The sequence below is a fragment of the Lissotriton helveticus genome, chromosome 2_1 (genome assembly GCF_964261635.1).
Source record: "Lissotriton helveticus chromosome 2_1, aLisHel1.1, whole genome shotgun sequence".
NCBI classification, from domain to species: Eukaryota; Metazoa; Chordata; class Amphibia; order Caudata; family Salamandridae; genus Lissotriton; species Lissotriton helveticus.
Genome location: NC_136059.1, coordinates 1,056,367,526 through 1,056,390,455, shown reverse-complemented (window position 1 = coordinate 1,056,390,455; position 22,930 = coordinate 1,056,367,526). Strand labels below are relative to the sequence as shown.

At 44.5% G+C, this 22,930-nt stretch overlaps 1 protein-coding gene across 2 annotated transcripts in view; it reads right to left on the bottom strand.

The window, feature by feature from the left end:
- The window catches only part of LOC144818437 (guanine nucleotide-binding protein G(q) subunit alpha), a 479,737-nt gene that overhangs the window by 220,187 nt on the left and 236,620 nt on the right, over positions 1–22,930 (bottom strand). The window lies entirely within an intron of this gene.

The following is a 22,930-nucleotide window of genomic DNA, read 5'->3' as shown; positions in this document are numbered from 1 at the left end:
GGGAAACTTTGACCCACATTGAGGACACTTCTTGAATGGCTTCCTTTCCATGCGCCAGAGAGTAAGGCCTAGGTAGGCCCGAAGGCAATTGTCGACGACCGGAATCGAAGACTTCGAAGTGGTGAAGAATCGTGTCGATGTGGAGCGCTGTTGAAACAATACCGTCGAACTGGGTGAGGATTGCGCGCCGAAGGAAATTCAGTTCCAAACCGGAGCGCAGGAAACATATCCGAGCCCGATGGCAGAAAAACAATCTGAGGATGGAGCCGATGCCAATGCGCAATGTGGTCCAAAGGAGGAGTCACCTACCTCGTGACTTCCAAAGAACTTTCCAGGACAACAACCAACTGCAAATATCCGGGCCCAACACTAGTTGGAGATCTATGCACAGTGTGTAATCTGCAGCTCATATGCCTCGAACAAACAATTTTTACCATTTCCTTTTTATTTCCCAAATATGTGTTGAAATATTGAGATAAACGGGATATAAAACTATCATGTTATTCGTTTTTCTAATTATTCTCCATCACCTTCATTTAAACAGACTAAAAAGAATTGTGAACAGATTTATGTATATGGATGTGGATCCATATATCAAATTATGCAAAAGTGACCGTATTGCGTATGTCCTTCTGAAAACACTGCCAACTAAAATAGCAAACAAATCACCATTTCTGAAACAGCACTATGCCTCATTATACTCTACTCTCTGACCTTGCAAGCACATCCGCCTCAAATAAGGATGACGATAACCTGCTGGAAACCTGAACCACATCTGCCAAAGTACCAAGGATCAGAAGCCAAAGCTGCAATCAAACTACAACCCATTAAAGCCAAGCCAGCACACCGTTGTATAGCCCGCTCGCTCACTGACACCAAACTCATAAGTAGAGGACAAGAGAAGACGTAGAGAAAGCAGTTGCAAAATGACTGGGATTCTAAGATGAGGTGCCTGCAGGAGGTACCGAGTCATTCAGAAACCAAAGCCCCTTAGAATAAATTATAATTAGTTAAGCCTCCAACAAAAGCAAAGAATATTTCATGGCAGTCAAGTGCTGTAAACTTTAAGCCTGAACCATCTCACATTCACTCTTACGAGAAGTGGACAAAAAGAAATACTTCAAGGAGTAGTTGGACATTACAGCAATTACTCATTACATCAACAGAAGTATCCCCATCCACAACACACCCATATAGCCCACTGTCCTCTATACGTATGACTTGGCAGTACGCCTCTGCCTGCTGAAAGCCACGTCGTATAAAAAGTCATCCCATCTCTGGGGTACCCTTGTCTCCTTTCCTGACCATCCTAACCACAAGTCAAGTCTTGTTCACTGATTGCTTCAATAATGGTCCGTTGTGGTCTCCTCTAATGAAGCCCAACCTGAACCCAGATGACCCTGATAACTATGGCCTGATCACTCACCTACCTTTCTGGGGAAGATCACCTGCAAGGCCGCTGCCAGCCAGCTTCAGGAAAAAACAACATCCTCCTGCACAACCATCAGGCCAAGATGTATGTTGTACAGCAACAGCCACCATCCTTGTGGTCCTCCCTGCAGCACCCTTGACACCAAACTCAATGACACACCCTGGCCAGAAGGAACAAGAGCGACTCAATATGGCCATGTGAGCTTGGGTATAATTGCAGCCACTGAAATAAGTGCTCCCTTGGAACTCATTTACAACACAATCTGATTACACAGACTTCTGTGTATTATAAATGTTACAAGAATTCTTAATAATGTGCGGCTTAAAATAAATTTCGATTCGGTTGAATCGAATTTGATAACGATGTAATGAGATACTGGATGTTTTGTTCACTACTCCAAATTGGGGAAAAGATTAAGTCTTTATGGAATGTTTGTCCGTTTCATCACAAAATGTCCTATACAGATTAAGTTTACACAGAAGTCTGTGTAATCAGATTGTGTTGTGAAGGAGTTCCAAGTGAATACTTGTTTTTAGTTGCTACTATAGATACACTGGCATCATGAATGGACTTTAATTGGATACTTCTGCAGATGTTAACCTAATATCCGAAGAATACAGCCAAGGTGGTCAAGATGGACACTTCCAGATCAAGAACCATCCCTGCCTGGTATGGTTTAGTCCTCTCACCACTAATCTTTGAACTCGGTATGAAGCCCCATGGTGAGTCCAAGCTTGCAAGAGCATCCACTTTCACCAATAGGCAGACAATTTATGCACAAGTGAACATTTCCTGAAGAACTGCCTGGCCACCATTCAATAAACAATGTACATATCATTCTTCAAGCTGAACCCCACTCAGCACCAATGCCAGCATACAAGTACAAGAACAGCTGTCAAAGAAGTGTCTGGATGGGTTCACTCGACAACTTGCCTACTGCAAAGTCTTTCTTTTCCACATTACTGCCCAGCTCAGCTTCAAAACACAGGGTCCACACAAAACAAACGCCATCTGACATCAGCTGATGACATCAGCTGAACTTGCTATATAAAATGAACCCCTTCCTCCTGACTTCATAACAGTTGTAAACACATTAGTTATATTCCAAATTGACTGAGGCAACATCTTGCTGGCCGGAATCCCTCAGATCCACCTGGCCGTAGCTGAAGTACCTTAATCATGCAACAGTCCATCTCATCGAAGGCCATCACAAACAAGACCGAATCACTCCAACACTTATAGAGCTTCTCTTGTTCCCACTGCTGGTATGCATCATGTTCAAGACATGTCACATTGTCTGCAAGGAACTCATTACCAACAACATACCACCATACACCATAATCAAAATCGTGTTTCGGTGGAAAATGTACAACATGCAATCATAACATCACCAGGCTGGAAATAAGGAAATATGCCAAACCGTCTCCAGTTATTCGTTCATCCCAATCCGTTTTTCACTTCCAGAAGAAGCTGAAGATTCAAATTGTCAAGGAGCACTTCACCGCATTACAAACCTCTCCAACTACTCCTTTGTAGCCTATATCCCATCCATTGGTACTCCTTCGCTGCCATATTCCCAATACTCCTTACTGGGCCAACCAGGTAACCACCCCATGATATCCTCTCCCTCCTCACTGTGACTGATGCTCACCACCACAGCCTGCCCGTATTGTACACAAGTCTCAAACAGTGCTCTACTGCTTTTCAGATAGGTATTTGCAATGAAGTCACACACATACATACACACAAGCTCTTCATTTCAAGCATGCTCACAGGAGACAATAGTATCCTTGAATGGAAAGCTCCCCATATGGCTTTCTCTGCAGTATGGTAAGCCTGAGGAGTCTATTACAAGGAGAACCAGGCTTTAAAGTTCAACGTAGGACCGAATACAAACTCAAGCTCACTACCAGGGTGCAGTGCTCCTCATCCTTTCTGGAGAGATTCTCCAAGATCCACAGACCTCAGGACTAGTGTGTATCACTATCCTCCTTCATTGAAAACATCTGTGAGGTCAGCAGATTACCTTAATCCACAAACCAAGTTGGCCATTCTTGTGTCCACAGCAATGCTTAGTATAAAGTGAAGCCTAACCATCCATATTTTCCATAATAAACCAAGGGCCTCAAATAATATGTATTCCACCTATGGAAAAATCCTGCTGAAGAGAGTTCCAAGGTCCCAGTGGATCAGCAGCAGAGCAGCACTGGAGTGCATGAAACCTCTCCTGTGCAGCACTGCCCAGGCGGGGAAAAATGGACTCTTAATTACAAAGTGGGACATTTGGCCCATCATCTTCAATCTGTGTAAAACTGGGGTCACAGAAAACAGTCTAGTCGTTGTAGCCCCTGATGAACACATGAGACAGTCTCCCTAAACTATGTGAAAGTTTCCTAATGGAGGCACTAAACATCCCGTAAACCCCTATAATCTCAGGTATTATTCCAATATGGCGGAGTTTACTATATCACCCACTACAACAATTCAAAAATCATTTATTCTGCAGTTAACATTGATAAAGTCAAACAATCAGCTGACATGTTTTACAGGGTCGTATTTTTCCACTTTTTCAAAGCTAGGTCTACACTGACTAACCTCAGGTCCCCTTCAGTTATCACTAATCGCAGTTCCTCTTCAATGATTAAGAAAATACGAAGATGTAACAGTTTTCAAACTTCAAATTTCATTCGTTCAGTTTCAAAGTAGATATTTAAGGACACTTCTTATAATAAGAGCATCAAAGCTACTTCATAATGGGCTAAAATTACACGATAAAACGAAGTAACAAACAAAGTTAGCCTTAAAACCGCCACCTGAGGAAATCTTTCGTAAAACAAGCCAAGCTGTATCTAGGAAAAAGAAAACTGGGATCTCATCAGTGGTGCCATTTAATATGTGATCAGTGATTAAATACGTGAGGTGCTATGTAGTGGATGATGGGGGCGTTTATATGTAGTTTACTAAACTGTAACTGGCAAATTTCAGTGTTTTCTTCATTTTTAAAAGTTCACTCATCTCATTTCAAACCCTAACTATAACATTATTTTAACCTTTGTTTCTTTCTTGATTTTTTTTTAAATTCAAAGTTGAACATATGCCCAAACCCCTCAGGCAAACTGCGCCCAATTATGAATGCATAAGTCATTGCGGGACATAGGACAACAAATTCAAGTGAGGCCCAAAAGGACAAGGATCTGCCTCAAAGCTTAAAACAAAGCATTCTGCACGGAAAGATCAAACATAGCAGATACAGTGTCTGGAACAGTTTAGTGGTATTACAGGTTAGCTGCCTCTTTCATAATAAATAGGGCAGACTTGAGATTTTATACTCAATAAATAAATGATGCAGCATAAGCAAAGGGACCTAAAAAGCACAGGGTATGGAGACAAAAATATAACCCTTCTGGTGGGCCTGTATGTCCTCCAATATAGATATATTATTGGCTTGTAATTGATCACCTTTGAATATATTCTATTTGCTCAAGATTTACAAATAATTGGTACCTTCATACAAGGTATTGTTGTGAGGGGGAGATCACATTGGTACTCCCTTTTACCACCACTACCAATGTAACTCAGCCCTGCTACACCCACAACCTGCAAGGTCAGGGATAAGCCACCCAAATAAGACAGCCTTACAGGAGCGTTCACTGATGTAACCATAATTCCAAAGACTCTGGCATGGACCATCCTGTAATATGAGCTACTGCCATCACAAGGGAGCATTCTCTCATTTGCACTGATCCCATGCAAATGAGGGAACCCTTTGCCCTGGCACCTACGCCGTATGACGGATGCAGGCACAATAGCCAAAAAAAGCTGGCAGGAGGGTGGCCCTTACCGGAGGAGCAGTAGGATCCCAGGAACCCGAAAGACATTCCTCAGCAAGCGGATGCAGTTACTTACTGCATGTATGTTGGAGGGACCCCTGTTCCACTTTGAAAATTAAGGTGGATCTCTGTCTGCAGTAAAAGACAGCCGGGCAGTGTAGGTTATGTTAAGTATTCTTACTGGTGGTAAGTAAGCTTTAAACATGCCTAAACCTCGCCTCTGGTCCGGACATAGAATGAAGAACTTCCTAGTTAACATGAAGGAAAGTTTCAATTCTATTAAGGACGCTGAGGCAAGGATTATCCCCCCTCTGGCATGCGTTTTCACGCTCCCCACCTTGGAATATAAAGAGTTGTCTTCAATCAAGGATACAAGACCTGTGTACAGTATTTGCTCACCAACTGTTAGTGCATGAGCAATAAAAACCTTGAAATATCACACAGTCTCACAGCAGACATGGCCACATATGTACACGACACACATTATAAGCAGAGTAAGATGCTTTGCTTATAATCGCAGGATTTTTTGCTGGCAGTACATGGCACAAACTCTGCCATACGAAACCAGTCTTGCAGGGACGGTTCTCGCTGCAGACAATGGCCTTAACAAGCTTAAACTTACAGCAGCAAGCGCTTGAGTCCCCAAGATTTAGATGCTATATGGACAAACCATGCACATATATTTCTGCCATATTTAACAATCAAGTTCGGCATACTAAGGGGTAAAAAACACCTGGTTTACAGGCATTTTTTTCAGATTGCTTTGAATTCAGCAGTTCAGCATACTAGTCACGTCCCAATAAACTCACTCCAAAACTGTGAAAGGAGGAAGTCCTGTTCAATGAAAAGGAAACTGTAATGGGAGTGTAGGCAGGCGGAATTTAGGTTACATAACGGTGCCAGCCTCTGGGTACAAAATAGGGGGAAAGAGAACAAGTGTGTGTTTGAGCCCTAGCAAGCAGACTTTGAGAACCAAGCACAGACCGTCTAATGTCCGTAGCGCGGGTTAAAAAAAACACACAAATAACAAAATGCATTAAATAATCCCCCGCGTGCATCAAACTGAAATGAACATAGCTTTCCGCAGGATGAGAGGATGTGGTCGGGTTACAGAAGGGTCATCTGAAAAGGCTTAATCTTATTTCATGTAGTCGAACCGGCCTTAGTTTTATCAACTGCAAACACATCCTTTCATCAGACCAACAAAATCTGTTGGCTCTTTATTTTTGATGGTGCTTTCCAGGTTGTCCATTCTAAAATTAAATGAGTCCGTACAGAGCACAGAAGCTTACAATTATCCCATACCTCCTTGAAAGAGATTTCGAAAGCCTGTGTTATTGGTGGCTTTTGTTTTGCCACAATAGTAAAATTCACCGTTATTCAAAAGCACCAACAAACATGCATAATATATATGTCAAGGAAACTCGTTATGAGTAAATGCTACTCAAAGCCTGAATTCAAGTTCAAGAATTTGTATAGCGCACTACTCACCCAGAGGGTCTCAAGGCGCTTGAGGGAGGGTGGGTGCATTACTTATCGAATAGCCAGGTTTTAAGCTGCTTTCTGAAGGAAAGGTGGTTCTGTGTAAGGCAGAGGTGATTGGGGAGGGAATTCCAGGTTACACCGGAGTGGGTTACACCATTGAGTGAGTCGACCGGCCAAGCTCTCTTCCCAAGATAAACAAGAAAAGGCCACAACATATAATTTATTATTGCAGAGACTTCAGAACTCCATCCTCCCTCCACAAATACGGATTTCTTGGTTACATTTGGAGGTAGAGGCACTTAGCCAGCACTGGAGGAGCAGGACCCACCTGCAGGAAGTAGCAGGTGGATTTTTCCCCAAATCCCTTACAATCCATCACAAATCTTTACACTGCAAAATAAGAGCTTCATTCGCAGTGCATGGACGGGTAAGTCTCCATTTACTGCAATGGAAAGCATTTCTCCACCTTATCCAATGGTAGGAGGACTGGCACTGAACAGTGGAAAAAGTTAGTTTGGCCAGAAGAGATGCAGTGACTGGTACGAGGAGCGACCAGACAATTGTGAACCGTACTGCACGGCTAAAGCCTCCTTGTGTTCTCTTCAACCTCCCAGCCACTTGCCTATGTCCTGGTACGCCCTGTGTATTTCCCCCTTGCGATCGGTTTCCCACCATACGTACCCCAGCCCCTACCTCGATCCCACTTGCAGGATCAGCCACAAAGCAGGATGTGCAGAGCTCAGAACTGACCTGCTGTAAGTACTCATGTGGTTTACTATAAGACTGAGAAACAGATTCCTGTTCCATGTTAACTTCATTGCGGTCGCCCTCTTGCTGCTGCCCTCCCTCCCTTGGCATGTTTCCCTATCTTCTTTAATAAGCAGTCAACAAGGTGTCTCTGACTGGTCTGGATTCTGTGAAAATGTGCAGAGTTGACTATGACAGACTAGTTTGTACACAGTGACCAGGAGGTTTTCCATGTAACCCTCATAGCACAATTGTATATTGGCCTTGAAGTGCTACAGAAGTGCCATGCAATTGCTTCATACTGATTCTCCCCAGCACCATGGCTGGTCTACCCTCCCACCACCGTGTCCTATGAACAGGAGCCAAACAAGATGCCTTGGTCAGCAAGGATAGTGAACCACTTGATCAGGTCTGTGTACTGAATAAGATCTGCACAAAGGTGCACTTGAGGGTCCAGGTTGATATGGTGTCAGGGATGGATGACGTGTGACACAGCAGGTGGGCTGAAAATTGTGCCTGTAGAAAGGCACTTATAATTCCCGATGCTAAAGGAAGCGGTCTTAAACTGGCAGAGGACTGTTGCACTACTGCTGTCCTGCTGTTACTCTTTGTGAGGGAGAGAAGCTTGCACCGCTGCTGCTTTGTTGAACCTGTTCCACAAGAAAATGAGTTTTAAACTGTCCGGCAATAGGCAGACTCTTCTTTACCGCAGCATCTAGTCCCAGATCCTGAGCCGATCCACCTCACCCGTGGGTCCATTATGCTGGTCTTTGGGCCAATTGTGGTCTTTGTGCCCCGATGCTGGGCTGCTCAACCCTGTGCGATGCTCTACCTCTAATCCATGTGCGGCTCTTCTCCCATAGAATCTGAGGTGTTCTCCCTCCAAGCACTCCATTGCTCTCCCAGATCCGAAGATGCTCTCCCACACCTACCCTGATCCTTCCTAGACTCAATCTGCTCCTGGATCCACTTGATAGTTCTCTGTACCACTACCAGCCTTGCAACATACTCTGCTCCCTACTCCGTTGTACTCGACACTGCTGCATCTGTGGATGTGGCATTCCTATGGCCCAGTGCTCAGGATACATTCCTTGTGTGAAAAAAAAACACATTCATGTTTTTTTTTAATCTACTGGACGAGCATTTTTCCCCACTTTAGTAATGTTTTCCTCCTGTCCTTTTCATTGGTATAGTCCCTACTTCTTCCAATGTGACAATAGATTGGAAAGACCTTGGTAAAAACCCTAAAACACGTACATTTGCTGGTGTGCATAGACTCACAGGGCATTGCAAACCTGGAACTACTGCCCCTTGAGTACTTCTAGCCCCTGCATGTAGCTTTGATTAAAAGGGGCAACATCAGATTATCGATAGATGCCAAACCTTGTCAAAACACGGGCTCTAGCATAACCAGAGAGGCAATTATCAGAGACCTAATAATTATGCAAACACTGACATAATTTGTCACCTCATCGCATGGCACTAAAATGGACACACATTTTTGTTTTGTACAGGACAACCAGATTCTGAATCCTCACATCCATTGGACAAGTACTTTATTAAATTCCAGACTCGCGTCTCCTGGAGCCTGCACCGCTCCCTGTTGGCAAGTCTACGCTGCTGCCCAATCTTTTGATCCCATGCCTTTCCTGCCCATTGGATCCGGCACTGATCCAATCCCTTGGACAGTGTGCCACTCCCCAGGGGATCTGTGATGCCTTCCCCGAGAAAGGAGGTGTCAAAGCCCTGAGCTGAAAATGAAATTGTTTCAACAAGAGGCTGTTTGAAAACCAGACATAAAAGACTTCAATTTCAGTCCATCATACTATGGGGAATTATTTCTTTTGAAGCAGTATAATATGAATTGTAGCTCGTTGGGAAACATTTGAATAAAAGGTCCATCGGTAGAAGAGAAACCCCCGAAAGGATGTGACCTCCTACTCCGACAGAGGCAGGTAAAGCAAATGAAAAAAAGACAAGCAAACCTTATACAGACCAAAGGGAAAAAAGTCACTCCCTTTCACACTCCCAGATTGTCAGTTAAAGTCTCTCACTTTGAAGTCAGAGAAAGAAAAGTAAACACCATGTTCCCTCGGAAGACAGAGCCTGACATGTGACCTCAGTCTTTAAATGTGCAGTAAATGTGACAAGATAAGAACAGGATGTAAAGGCATATTTACAGAAAGTAAGCACTGTGGAAGAATACAATAAATAGGGTATGCTCCAAGGGATGGACTAACTCAAGCTGGAAAGACCAACACAAATACAGCCAGTAAATAGAAAACAAACCACAAAGTCAATGGTAAGCAATGGGCAGAATGCATTCCTAGGTCAGCTTTGCAAAGAAAGGTCCCCAAAATGTGCTTAGCAAACCAGACAGCACAGGTTCTAACCTAAAATGGAAAATCGCAGATAGGAAAATGCAGAACTATGTGCAAGTAAAAAGCCAAAGGCGAGGCTGAAAAGAATAGTAAATTATTCAAACTACCAAATAAGACAACATTACGCAAACCAACAGAACTGAGCCAATGGGAGGAGAAAGAACAGCAAGGATGGAAAAGGTCTGGGCCTAGCAAATCCTGTAGCTTTGTTACTCGGTATAAATAATTTCCCTCCATTCCCTCCATCGCAAGACCTGTGCAACTCCCTAGCCACCTTCTTCCATCACAAGATCGCAGACATCCATGACAGCTTCGACAACCAGACAGCCAACGACACCTCAGAACCCACGGCCACCACCCACAGCGACCCCCTGCTCACCTGGGCCAACATCAACGACGACGACACCATCAAGATCAAGAACACCATCCAGTCCGGCTCCCCGTCAGACCCATGCCCACACCACATCTCCAATAAAGCCAGCTCCACCATCGCACCTCATCTCCACAAGGCCATCAACATCTCCTTCGAGACCGCGACCTTCCCGGAGAGCTGGAAGCACGCCGAAATCAACGCCTTGCTCAAGAAACCCAAGTCAGATCCGAGGGACATCAAGAACTTCCGGCCCATCGCCCTGCTCCCAGCTCCCTGCGAGGGTCATCGAGAAAACCATCAACTAACAGCTGACCCGCTACCTCGAGGAGAACATCATCCTGGACCCGTCTCAGTCAGGTTCCGCAGCAACCACAGCACCGAAACTGCCCTCATCGCCGCCACAGACTACATCAGAGCCCTGCTGACAAGGGCGAAACCGCGGCCCTCATCCTCCTGGACCTTTCAGCCGGCTTCGACACGGTCTGCCACCGCACTCTACGCACACGCCTCCACAACGCAGGAATCCGAGACAAGGCTCTGGAATGGACCACCTCCTTCCTCTCCGGCAGAACCCAGAGCGTCCGCTTCCCTCCTTTCCGCTCCGAAGCCTCCAAGATCATCTGCAGCGCACCCCAAGGATCATCCCTCACCCAGACTTTGTTCAACATCTACATGGCCCTCGAGCCCACATCGCTAGATTACATGACCTCAACATCATCTCCTACGCCGACGACACACAGCTAATCCTCTCCCTCACCAAGGACCCCCTCACTGCCAAAACCAACCTCCACGAAGGAATGAAAGCTGTCGCCGAATGGATGAAGAGCCGTCTGAAACTAAACTCGGACAAGACTGAGGTCCTCATCCTCTGCTTCACCCCCTCCGCCTGGGACGACTCCTGGTGGCCGACCGCATTGGGAGCAGCACCGACACCCACCAACCACGCACGCAACCTGGGGTTCACCCTGGACTCAACGCTCTCCATAACCAAGCAAGTCAACGCCGTCTCATCCTCCGGCTTCAACACCCTCCACATGCTCCGCAAGATCTACAGGTGGATCCCCACCGACACAAGAAGAACGGTCACCCAGGTCCTTGTCAGCAGCAGGCTGGACTACGAAAACACCCTCTACGCGAGAACCCCGGCCAAACTGCTGAAACGAATGCAACGCATACACAACGCCTCTGCCCGCCTGATCCTCGACATCCCCCGACACAGCCACATCACACCCCACCCCACCTGAGACCTGCACTGGCTGCCCGTCAACAAGAGGATCACCTTCAAACTCCTCACCCACGCATACAAGGCACTCCACGACATCAGATCAGCATACCTCAACAGACTAATCACCTTCTACATCCCGAACTACCAGCTCCGCTCCGCCGACCGCGCCCTGGCTACCGTCCCCCGCATCCGAAGAGCGACCTCCGGTGGCAGATCGTTCTCCTACCTCGTCGCCAAGACCTGGAACACCCTCCCCATCCCCCTACGGCAGACCCAAGACCTACTAACCTTCAGGAGGCTACTCAAGACCTGGCTATTCGAACAGAAGCACCCCCCTCAGGCGCCAAGAGACCTTCACGGGTAAGTAGTGCGCTCTACAAATTTCCTGATTGATTGATCTCCTGACTGTCAATATTATAAACGATGAAGGAGTTCAGACTGTAGCCCAGGGAGATGCAGCAAGGCGATGCAACAGCTCCATAAACTGCACAATTTTGAGAGTGGAAGGATAAACTGCAGTCTAATGCTAAAGGCAGCATGGTCTACCCCGTCTCAGTAGGCATTAGTACATCACTGGACCACATGAGTTATGGGGGGGTTGTCAATCTTCCATGGCTAGAACCAGCTTGCCCTCTCATCTAGCGATGCAATCCTCCCTTAGTGACTTTGACCGGATTGCTGAGAGACACTGGGTATAGGCATGGCTAGGGTTGACAGAATCAGTCTGATAAAAGTAACCTAGACACCCAGTTACAAATGAAGCCATCACCATGCCGCACATGATCAGTAAGAAAACCTGCAACTGTGACCAGAGACACTATTAAGTGTTTAACAGTATCTGTCCCAGGGGCCTTACACATGACCAGTTCCTTCAATGGCAAGCTTCATGAATGTGCTGAATCAGTCAATATACACCCAGTTGTTCTAAGCAGAGAAAGGTCAAATCTATAGAGAAATATCAATGGTAATACAAACAATAAACACAAAGGGTAAAGTACGACAAAAGTATCAGTAACAAATCCATGCAAGATGCTGAGACAACAACAAGAACTATCAGCATCTACACCCAGTGGAAAAATCCCAGCAACAACTGATGCGAGACATGCATTACAGAGCGCTACATTTGAGGGGCCATAATAACAGTGGTGGTATTATGCCAAGGGTGCTCATGCTGGAGGCAGCATGGGTGCCACCTCCCTTGGTATTATTAATTTTAAACATATTAAATACTTAAGAAAGATTCATGGATATTGCAATTAGAAGCCACTTCGTCTTCCCGTAACTGTTTTGCTATAATTTCTGCACAACATCGCTCTGCAAGGCTGGGGCGGCTTCAGCGCTTGAAGCTAATAAAATGAATTTAATGAAAAGGATAAATTGATATGTGGAAGTCAGCCAAACTCTGTATGCGCACAGTCCAGGGACTTGTGTGTCATTAAAATAAACAATTGTTCCATTTCTCATGACTGTGTTTATGAGTTAGAGAGGAATCCTAACCACATTCTCCATTTATACTGTAGGAAATCCGAAGATCTGTCAATATTGTGCATTCTGATGCCTGAAATTTGTAAAAAATAAATTGATAACAATGCGGTCCTGTAATATCCACATCAAAGGATTCTTTTATTTCTCAGGCAGTATAATTTTTTCAAGAAATGTTGTTCCCCTTTTATAATGCAAGATTTAGATTTTCTTTGACATGATTCGACTGCCAATATACTATCCATTTTACTTTTCCCATCCCTTTCTCTTCCCTTTACTACTCATCTTCCAGCCCCATGTATAGCCACGTGCTCCAAGTTTTGTGGAACATTTTCTGATATACTTTTGTCTCATTCAACAAAGGAATATTAATAATGTTCCTCCATTATGGAGAGTCCAAACCCAATTCTCACCAGCGGTTCCTTCTTTTCCTAAATTCTCTTTGGTGTCTTCTCTACCTCTTCTAATGTAAAGCCATGATCTAAACTTCTAGCAAGAACTGCTGCACTATTTCAAAGTTCGAGATGCATTCTACAAAAGAGTGCCTATATTCTTATTTATTTTCAGTGTTTGCGTACTTGGGGTCTAGCACTACTTCAGACAAGCTATCACAACAGTAGTGCAAGAACAGGACAGGTGACTTGCACCAACAATATTCTTCACATTTTCAATCTGTGCAAAAGATCCTCCTAGAGGCTTCCCGTTTCAGCTTCTCAAAATGTTGCTTAGGGAGCTATACTAATCCTATTTTAACTTTGCAGGCAATTGAAAATAACAGGTGCTGCTTTGCCAGGTCTAGCGACTAGTGAGTTTATTATTTCACAGCACATTTTATGAAGCGTTGGCAGAGCTCACGAGAACCAAATCATTCGGCTTGGCAAGACATGTCTTTGTTTAGGTGGACACTCAGGATGTCGAATTACTATGCCTGATTTTCAAACCAGCCAAACAACTATTCTTGTCCGTGGCAACTCAAGTCTTCAGCAAAAGGTCATAAGTAAACAATCACATCTTCGATGTCTCAGTAGATATGCTCATCTTATGGCAAGTATATGTATAGGGAACAAGGGAACCCAAATTAGATCTGTCAGGGACCTTGGGAGTTAACTTATTTCAAGAGACGGTGGTCCCTGCGAAGAACAATGGTTAGACACTAAATAAATATAGCCCCAAACGGTACTATAATTGAGCCTTTGATCCAGCCGGAAAAAAGGTCGTTTAATATGCAATTATATCGAACATACACAACATGTGAATTAATAACAGTTGGACACAAGCCTGTGTCCAAAGACTCACAAAACAAGAAACACAAAAGAAGGCTCCAGCAGCATATTATTGTCTGTATAGGGTCATTAACATAGAACAGCCAACAAATGTGGAAGGTCACCTATACACACAAAGTAGCACATAAATCATAGTGTATAAGGTAGACAACTGTGTCGAGGGTGTTTCAAACCTTAACATAAATATAGGACCATCATCAGGAGTGCCAGATTATAGTGCCTGAAAACATTTTGCCTGCAATTAACTTGCGTCAAAAGCAGTTAACAGAGCAGCGAGGAAAGGTTGTCGGATACTCCAAACGTGAGTCGGACCTAGTTTGCAGTATGAAGTGGATATATCAGTTCAATAGTAGGAGTAATGTGTCCCAGTATCGTTAGGTATAGGTACCGCAGAGGTCTGGATGGGCGGCGGATTGGAAGATTGAGCTGTCTGAGTCCGCGGCGGTGGGTAGTCCAGTCACAAGATGTGGAGCGGCATGGCAGGGACTGCTATACATTTAGTGTCTAACCATTGTTCTTCTCAGGAACCACTGTCTCTTGAAGCATCTTATGGCAAGTAACAAAAAAACATGTTATAGATCAATATTTTCAATGGTCTACGCGCCAGCCATATAGCTCTGACTTTGCTAAAGTATAAATCTATTTTTATGGAACAGTCTCACTTTGACAGCTTCTCTGATGCACAGTTCGTAATATGCAGCATGCCTAAATATATATATATATATTCACTGAATTTATAGGCAGAAGAGTTCTGCATTTATTTAACATAAGGTTTGTTTTGTTTTGATTTCTGGCTAATGCACGGCTAGCCCACTTGGGCTTTATGCTTTATGCCTCAAGGTGAAAACAGATGAGTTCTGCACTTATTTAATGTACATTTGATTTCAACCGATGTATTAACCTAAAAAGGTGTTGAGCTTGCTATTGCACCTATAAATCAAAAATATTTTTTTAGGAACCCGTCATATAAAGGCAATATAAATCTGAGCTGCATGTATTTCATCCACAGGTATTACACGATGATATTAATTAATTGTAAGAATATTTCTTTTGTATTTAAAGCATTTATGACTCACTAATATGTTACTTGTTGAACTTCGCCCACAGCGTTCTCAGCGAGTCTGTTGTCTATTGCTATAACGTCAATACCTTGTGACTTAGTATTTATTGCACACAAAACAGTTGTCTCGGTAAAAAGCGGGTAGTAACCTGCGACACGCGTCGAGCGAAGTCTTTCGAATAAACACGCATTGAAAACTACAAGTGGCCCGGACAATCTTGTCTTGAATAGGAGAAGTTGGATATATATATATATATATATATATATATATATATATATATATATATATATATATATATATATATATATATATATATTCCTTCACTTAGCAAGCAAGGTGGTTTGCTAATAAATTAAGAGGCACACTCGGAGTCAGGATACAAAGCTAAAAATGCTTTATTCGGTGCTTTCAGTCCCTCTCCCCTCCAGTTCGACAGACGCGTTTCGCCTTCGCGGCTTTTTCAATAAATTTTTTTATTTATTTATTTTTTAAGCCTTTGACATGGCCAGGGGCATCGTTGTGTAGGCGCATGTACCACACAAGCGAATCTACAAAATGATGCAGGTTTTTTTTCCCCCTTCTTATTAGTTACCGATCCCAGATTGACCAGTAACTAAAAATAAGATAAAAAGGTGAAAGCATCAGAGGAAGCATCACAGGGCAGAAGAAGCTGGGGTGGAAGCAACAGAGGGCGAGGTGGGGGAGACAACATGGGACACGGAAATAACATGGAGGGGCTGTGGGTTGAAAGAAACACAGAGGGCACAGGTGGGGTGCGGAAGCTGCACAGAGGTCACAGATGGGGCAGAAGCAACAGAGAGGGTGCAAGTGGGAGAGAAGCAAACAGGTGAGAGGGAGAAACAGGAAGCTGGGTTGGGAAGCACGCGGGCGAGAGGAACACTGAGCACAGCGGTGGAGGAAGAGAAGTATACAAGGGAGACAGTTGGAAAACAAAGCACACTTGTGGAGTACTTAAAAAAAAATACTTGGAAAGCGATCAGTAGAAGGAAACAAGTGATGAGTCTATGATCCGGGAAGAAGGACAAACCCCAAAAGATGACTAATAAGAAACAAGCAGGTTAGAGTGATAAGAAAGCCAACGGATGGTAAGCAACATGCAGGTTCTAAGATCACTGCCAGCTAACAATTTGGCTTGCAACAGGCATTGTATGCTCTGTTTAGTAGGTGAGACCTGAAAATGTGAATGACAATGCCAGGTTTAAGTTGACGCACTTCAACTTCCTACACCGCACTTATCCAACTCCGGTATCACTGAAACGCATCTCTAGTGACAGGGGAGATAGATGTCCTAGATGTGCAGAGGAGAAAGTGGGCTTTTTGTATTTGGCATGGGATTGTCCAATCAGGGCCGGCTCTAGGCTCACGAAGGCCCTGAGCAGGGATTGTAGGTAGGGGGCCCGAGGCCGCCAAATCCCTGCCAGGGGCCGCCACGCAAATATGTATCTAAGGATATATATTGGCGTGGCGGCCCCTGGGGTTTGGCGGCCCTGTGCAGGTGCACAGCTTGCACATGCCTTAGGCCGGCCCTGGTCCAATGGCCCGACAGTTTTGGGTGGAGGTGGTAGGAAGGATTGTTGCAGCCACAGGTCTTCAGATAATGTCCAAACCCTTACACTGTTTGCTTGCACTGGTCCGGAAGCCCAAGAAAAAGAAACTCCCCTACAAGCTTCTACAATTAATGATTGTGCATGCTAGGCGCAGGGTAGCTGTAACTTGAATGGGGCAAAGGGTCCCAGAAGTACCTATTTGGCTAAAAGATGTTCATGAATGGTCCCTGGCCGAAGAGGCCCACATGAAGCTCACCCGCAGGGAAGAGAAGTTGCAAGGTGACCTACTAGCTTGGCGAGACTTGTGTACCTTTGACTGACTGAAATATTTTTAAAGCGCTCGATTGCCGCCGCGGCTGGGTTGGCGGAGGGGGAGCCCTCCTCGCAGGATACCTCCGGCAGCAGGGAGAGTGGATGAGATATAGCCAGTGGGTCCAGCCACGATGAGGAGCAAGAGGGTCGACCCCAGTAATGTCCATAATGGAACTCTGTGCCATGCCCAGTTCCCCCCTCACTATGATATAATTGCAAATGATTCTTTTTTTCTCCCCATTGTACCTTTCCCTCCCAGCTGCTGTCCTTTGTCCTACATGTCAGTCAACGATATGTCTACATATGCCGATTTAATGCCGATTTGATTTGTAACATGTAAACTGAAAATAATGTGAATGACACCAATACCAGGCCAATGGATATAGAGGGCTGGCTGAAAGCTCCTATAAGTTACGTATCTCATACATATAATTTTAATAATATCACACTGTTTTGACTAACACCTGACCTAGAAAGCGTATCTGCCAACGCGTCCTCCATCTATGCTTTGTGTGTGAGGGAAACACCAAAGCCAAACGTGATCGGCTTAAGCCTCTCAGAGGCTCTAACACATTTTAGAAGGTACAGCCAGTATTATGCCTACCTGGAGGTGAGCCTGCAGGCAGCAATCATCTGGTCTAAATTAGGCCATTACTCTAGACCACCTCCCTGCGAGACTTTGCAACGTGGGCGGTTGCATATGGTCGCTACCGCTCATGTCGAGAAACCTTCTGTTCACGTTGAGGAAGAGGCCGATCGAGTAGAACATCTACTCTTGCAGCAGAAAGAAGCAGTGCCCTCTTGTGCTGCGCATGGTGCAGTTTACGCTGATTTTACAGCGCAGGACAAACAACCAACGCTAAAAATCAGTGTGAAAGGCGCCACGTAATGCGCTCCGCCACTTGCTGAACTTTAGCATAGTGGAACAGTTTTTTGGTCACTTTGTGGAGTTCGGCATAGCTGAACTCCACCCAGGCCTAGTCTAAAGTTAGGGTGGCATATTGAACGATTGTGTACAGCAACAACTGCTCTTCGACACTGATGGGGCTGGTGGCTGCATTGTCAAGCTGAAATGTCAAAATTCGTGTACATCTCAGCACTTTAAGCTAAGGCATCTGACAAGTCATTTCTGACATGAAGTGCTATGAAATATGTAAGAATTCTATTCTGATGTGATCTCTGGCAGCTCATGATATAGTTTAGATAGACGGAAACAAACATTTCCTCTGATAAAACAATGTTTTACCACACAAGTTATGCAAATTCAAAACAGCATGACCTGCTGGGTAATACAAACCGCAGATAAGCAGCAACCTCTGGTATGAAAAAGTCATCGTTATTGTCACGGGAAACTGGCAGAAATATGGAAAGGTGCCTGACCCACTCTTGCCTGCTATCCGGAAACACTTCCGAGCTTACACAATTTCTCACTACATTTCCTGATTCTCACACCACTCAGCGCCTGATGGAAGCCATTAATCTGAAAGAACAAAAGAACCTTGGCCCATTTCAGTCAGAATATTTCGCTCTTTCCCGCTCTCGGCGGGTCGTGTACTTTTCAATACTTTTGTTTTAACCTCATTTTACGGCATTGATTATGCGAGGGCGTGCGCGATCATTTAACAGGGCAGTATTCACAGGGCATAGTTTGATGGGGAAAAGGACCCACGCCTTTCATAGTTGGCTTCTTAGGATGAATTATTGTTCCTTATTCGGGCATTTGGCAGACACTACAAAATGGCGGTTTTCAAATTGCATCAGGTGGTATTAATCAGAGTTACCTGTCCCTTTGTGCTCTGTGTGGCTTGAATGTACACTGGCGGTTTACTGGTTGCACTCTGCGAGTAGGCCAGCATCTCTCATTACAGGGTCGGGTAAGGACAAGTGAAGCTGACCAACGAAAACACCTGCTCTCGCCCTCGAGAGCTGTTAGGAATCAGTATAGTTTAGAAATACGAGTAAACATCCGGTTGTGAGAACTAGGCTAACACCTACCAAAAGCACGCGCCAGGGTCGGACTGGGACAGGAATTAGGCCCGGGCCACAACACGAAAGTGGTCCTCATTGGCGAATCCGATGGCTAAAATGTTGCCCCATTTGAAAATCGAGGCAGTTCTGAACTGGTGAATACATGATATATATATATATATATATATATATATATATGCTGCTGTTTTATTGTGTGTCGGTGTTAATGGAATGTTCAGAATGCAAGGAGCTAAGCTTTCTTTAGTGGGGGATGGGAGGGGTGGCACCGACATCCTTTGACACGTCCAGAGCATATCTTGGTTCCAATAGGGAAGCATATACCATACCTACTGTGAGACAAGGTGAAGCACAGCATCCCATCCATGTTAAGAAAGCGGCCATGCTGCCCCCACCTATACACAGGAGGGCAGCACATTTTTGACCAACTACCTGCCATTCCAGGATGGGAAGAAGTGAGCGATGCAGCCAATGGAGCAAATAATATATAATGCGTTTAAGGATGTTTGAGGCCCATTAGGAAACAACTGGGAGCTTTTGCAGAATTTTGCACTCAAGACCACCTGGCGATTTCTACCCTGATGTTTGGGAACATTAACAGTTTAGAAGGAGTTGTTCCTGGTTAAATACCAAACATTGAATGAAACTGTTGCGATGGCCCTGAAGCGTGGTCTACATCTTGCAGTCTGTGAGTGGCAAGAGCCAGATATGGAATGAAGAAACAACTACTTTCATCAGGTTACAAAAGAAAACTAGTCATAGTGGTGATCAGGAGAATGGAGGGATATGTTTCCAAAGATTTCCGTATACGGAACGAGCGGATCATCAGTCGTGTACCACTTACGGATTTCTAAGAAATTTCCTTTTCTACTTGCCCCCATTTGCTTGTCGACTTATGTCTTTTTCGGACAACTACATTTGTCAGGATGTGACATCTGGCTTCCTTTAGTTCTATTCCACCCACCTTGATCTCCTGCGACTGGTGCTTCGCATCTTATATTAAAGTTTGTGTTTTCTTTTTTTTTTACACATTCATTCTTTTTATTTGTATCTGCATTATGTTTTTGGTTGAAAAAAATATTTGTTTATTTTCTGATTGAAACTCAGCCAAAGCATCAGCAGGACTATCTCACAAGTTACAAAATTAACATAATCAATATTGAACAGTGTTGGTGGAAACAAAGGCAGAACAATGAGATGATGCATGTTCATATATTTCCCCCCCCCCGAATCCCCCTTCCCGGGTCCCAGACATATCTCGATAAATGTCTATTTGATCTTTTGAGCGTGTTATTACTCAGCCTGTGTTGATCCTCTTGCATGAGGTTGTGTCGTGGCCTCGCCCTCCTCCAGCATTTCTAATACATACAAGCTCAGCATGGCTGCCAGATCTTCCTAAACTTCCTAGGACACCCTCTCTCTTTATACACAGTTTTTTCTGCCCCCATGTATAAATCCATATTGGCTCGCTATTCCGCCATAGTGGGTAAGTCTGATCCTCCCCAATACTTAGCGATGTCCCGTTTGGCACCACAATTCCTAGATTACTCAGTAAGAGTTTGTATCTGGGAATGTCGACCTCTGTAATTATACCTAGGAGAATGTATTTAGGTTCCATTGGGATCTTTACTTCTAGTATACCATTTAGTTCTGTGACTATCCGAGTCCAGTATCTGTGTATCAGTGGACATTAGTAACAAGAAAAAGAGTATGCAGTTCCTAAGAAGATTGAGTTTGGCTGTGAAGTAAGTGCAGGAAGTAGGCTACCAAGAGGTAGATGGGGAATCCTTCCTTTCGGAATTAGGGCCTTGTCTTTTTTACAGCGCAGATACATTGGTGTCTCTGATCTGCCCATAGTATATAGTCTCACTCGGTCTTAGTACACTCTATGGAGGACTTTGAACTGTATGAGACGCAGCCTGAGCTTAATCGCTACTTCCCTGGGGTGGATCAGTGCCATTTCCCAGTCAATGTCATCTAGTGTACCCACCGTTTCCTCGCACTTATTCCTGAGCGTGGTTAATGTGTCTGGGATATTATTAATTATGGTTTTATATGCCCAGGAGATGTTTTTTCAAGTATCTCCTCTTGTAGCAGACTTCCTTATAGGGGTGCGTATTCGGGGATATTGGCTATCTCATATTTTTGGGTCATCCAGGCATGGCGTAACTGTATATATTTGTAACTTTGTTTATCGGACAAGCTGTATTCTGTTTGGAGCTCTGAAAAAGTAATGCAGTCTCCTTTTCTTATTATTTCCCCTAGCGTCACTATCCCAATAGTGTCCCAGCCTTTGAAGCCCTGTAACTTCGTAAACTCTGGCATCCACTTGCCCTCAGATAGCGGTGTGGACCTAGTTAGTCTCTTCTCCCATTTCATCTGTCTCTCTGCGCCTTTCCAGGCTTCGATCACCCTCTGTGATGTGGGGAGTAAGCTTCGCATTCCAGAACCCCTATATATATATATATATAATGTATGTAAGAATGTTTTTGAAATTGTAGCCTTTCTAAGGCATATGTGGGGTGGTGTCCTGGCGCATGAACCCATTTGTTAATAACTATTAGGTGTGCTGCCCTATAGTAGGCCCTAATATCTGGAAGGGCAATGCCCAAGTTATACTGACTGCGTTGCAGTGTTCAGAGTGCCACTCTACTGGGTGGCCGCCGTCCCATCGGAGTGTGCGAACTTCGTCACTTATCGACTTCAAGACCAACTCTGGAATTTTGTGATATGTACTTTGCAGTACGTAGAGTAGTCTGGGGAGCGTTATCATTTTATACATAACTGCCCTTCCCAGCAGCGTCAGCAGAAGACTTCTCCATCTGGCGACATCATCCCGAAAGTCGGTCAATACACGCGTAATACTGTGCGTAAGGCAGTTAGCTTCATTTGTGGAGATGTGCAGCCCCAGGTATTGGAACCCATCTTTGGTGATGCACAAATGCTCTGGTATGGTATGTATGTCAATGAAGGTACCGATGGGGTAAAGACTCTACTTCTCCCAATTGATGCTATATCCTGCATGCTCACCATACTCCCTGACTAGACGGAATATAAGGGGTAGTGTGGTATCAGGGCAGGAGATGTATAATAGAATATCAGCGTAGAGGGAAATCCGTTCATCTATCATCTGGACCTCAGTGTCTCGAAAGCCCTTAATGTCTGGGTTGGTCCTGATTAGGCATGCCAGTGGTTCTAATACTAGTGCAAAAAGCAAAGGAGATAGTGGGCAGCCCTGTCTAGTGCCTCTGCGAATGGGGAATTCATAGGACTTAACTCTGTTCACTCTGACTCTTGCCTTAGGATCTACAAAATTTCTGCATTATGTTTTTGTTCCAAATTATGCAGATCTCCCCTTTCTCAGAGCAGATGCATCACACAGAGTTTGTGATACTAGAGGTAGGGAGCCTACATCTGAAAATGATGTATCATGATGGGATGGCAAAAGGATATACTTGTGATGCTAGATGAGAACGCATCGGGGCAGTCTCGTGCCACAAAAGAAACACCCACTGAGAAACAGACATCTCTAGGTTTACATTGATGAATTGGTTAAATAGCATGCATGATCTGATAGAATTTTAATAAAGGAAGACACATGGTCAACTGTGCAATAGATATGCCCAACTCTATTGCTGATGACAGAAATACCTGAAAACAAGTTGAATGTGTTGAATGGCATCGAAGTCAGAGCGGACTACAAAAGAGTGGATGTATTGTCTTTAATTTAGGTTTAGATGCTAACACGGAAGATCGCCACGCTTT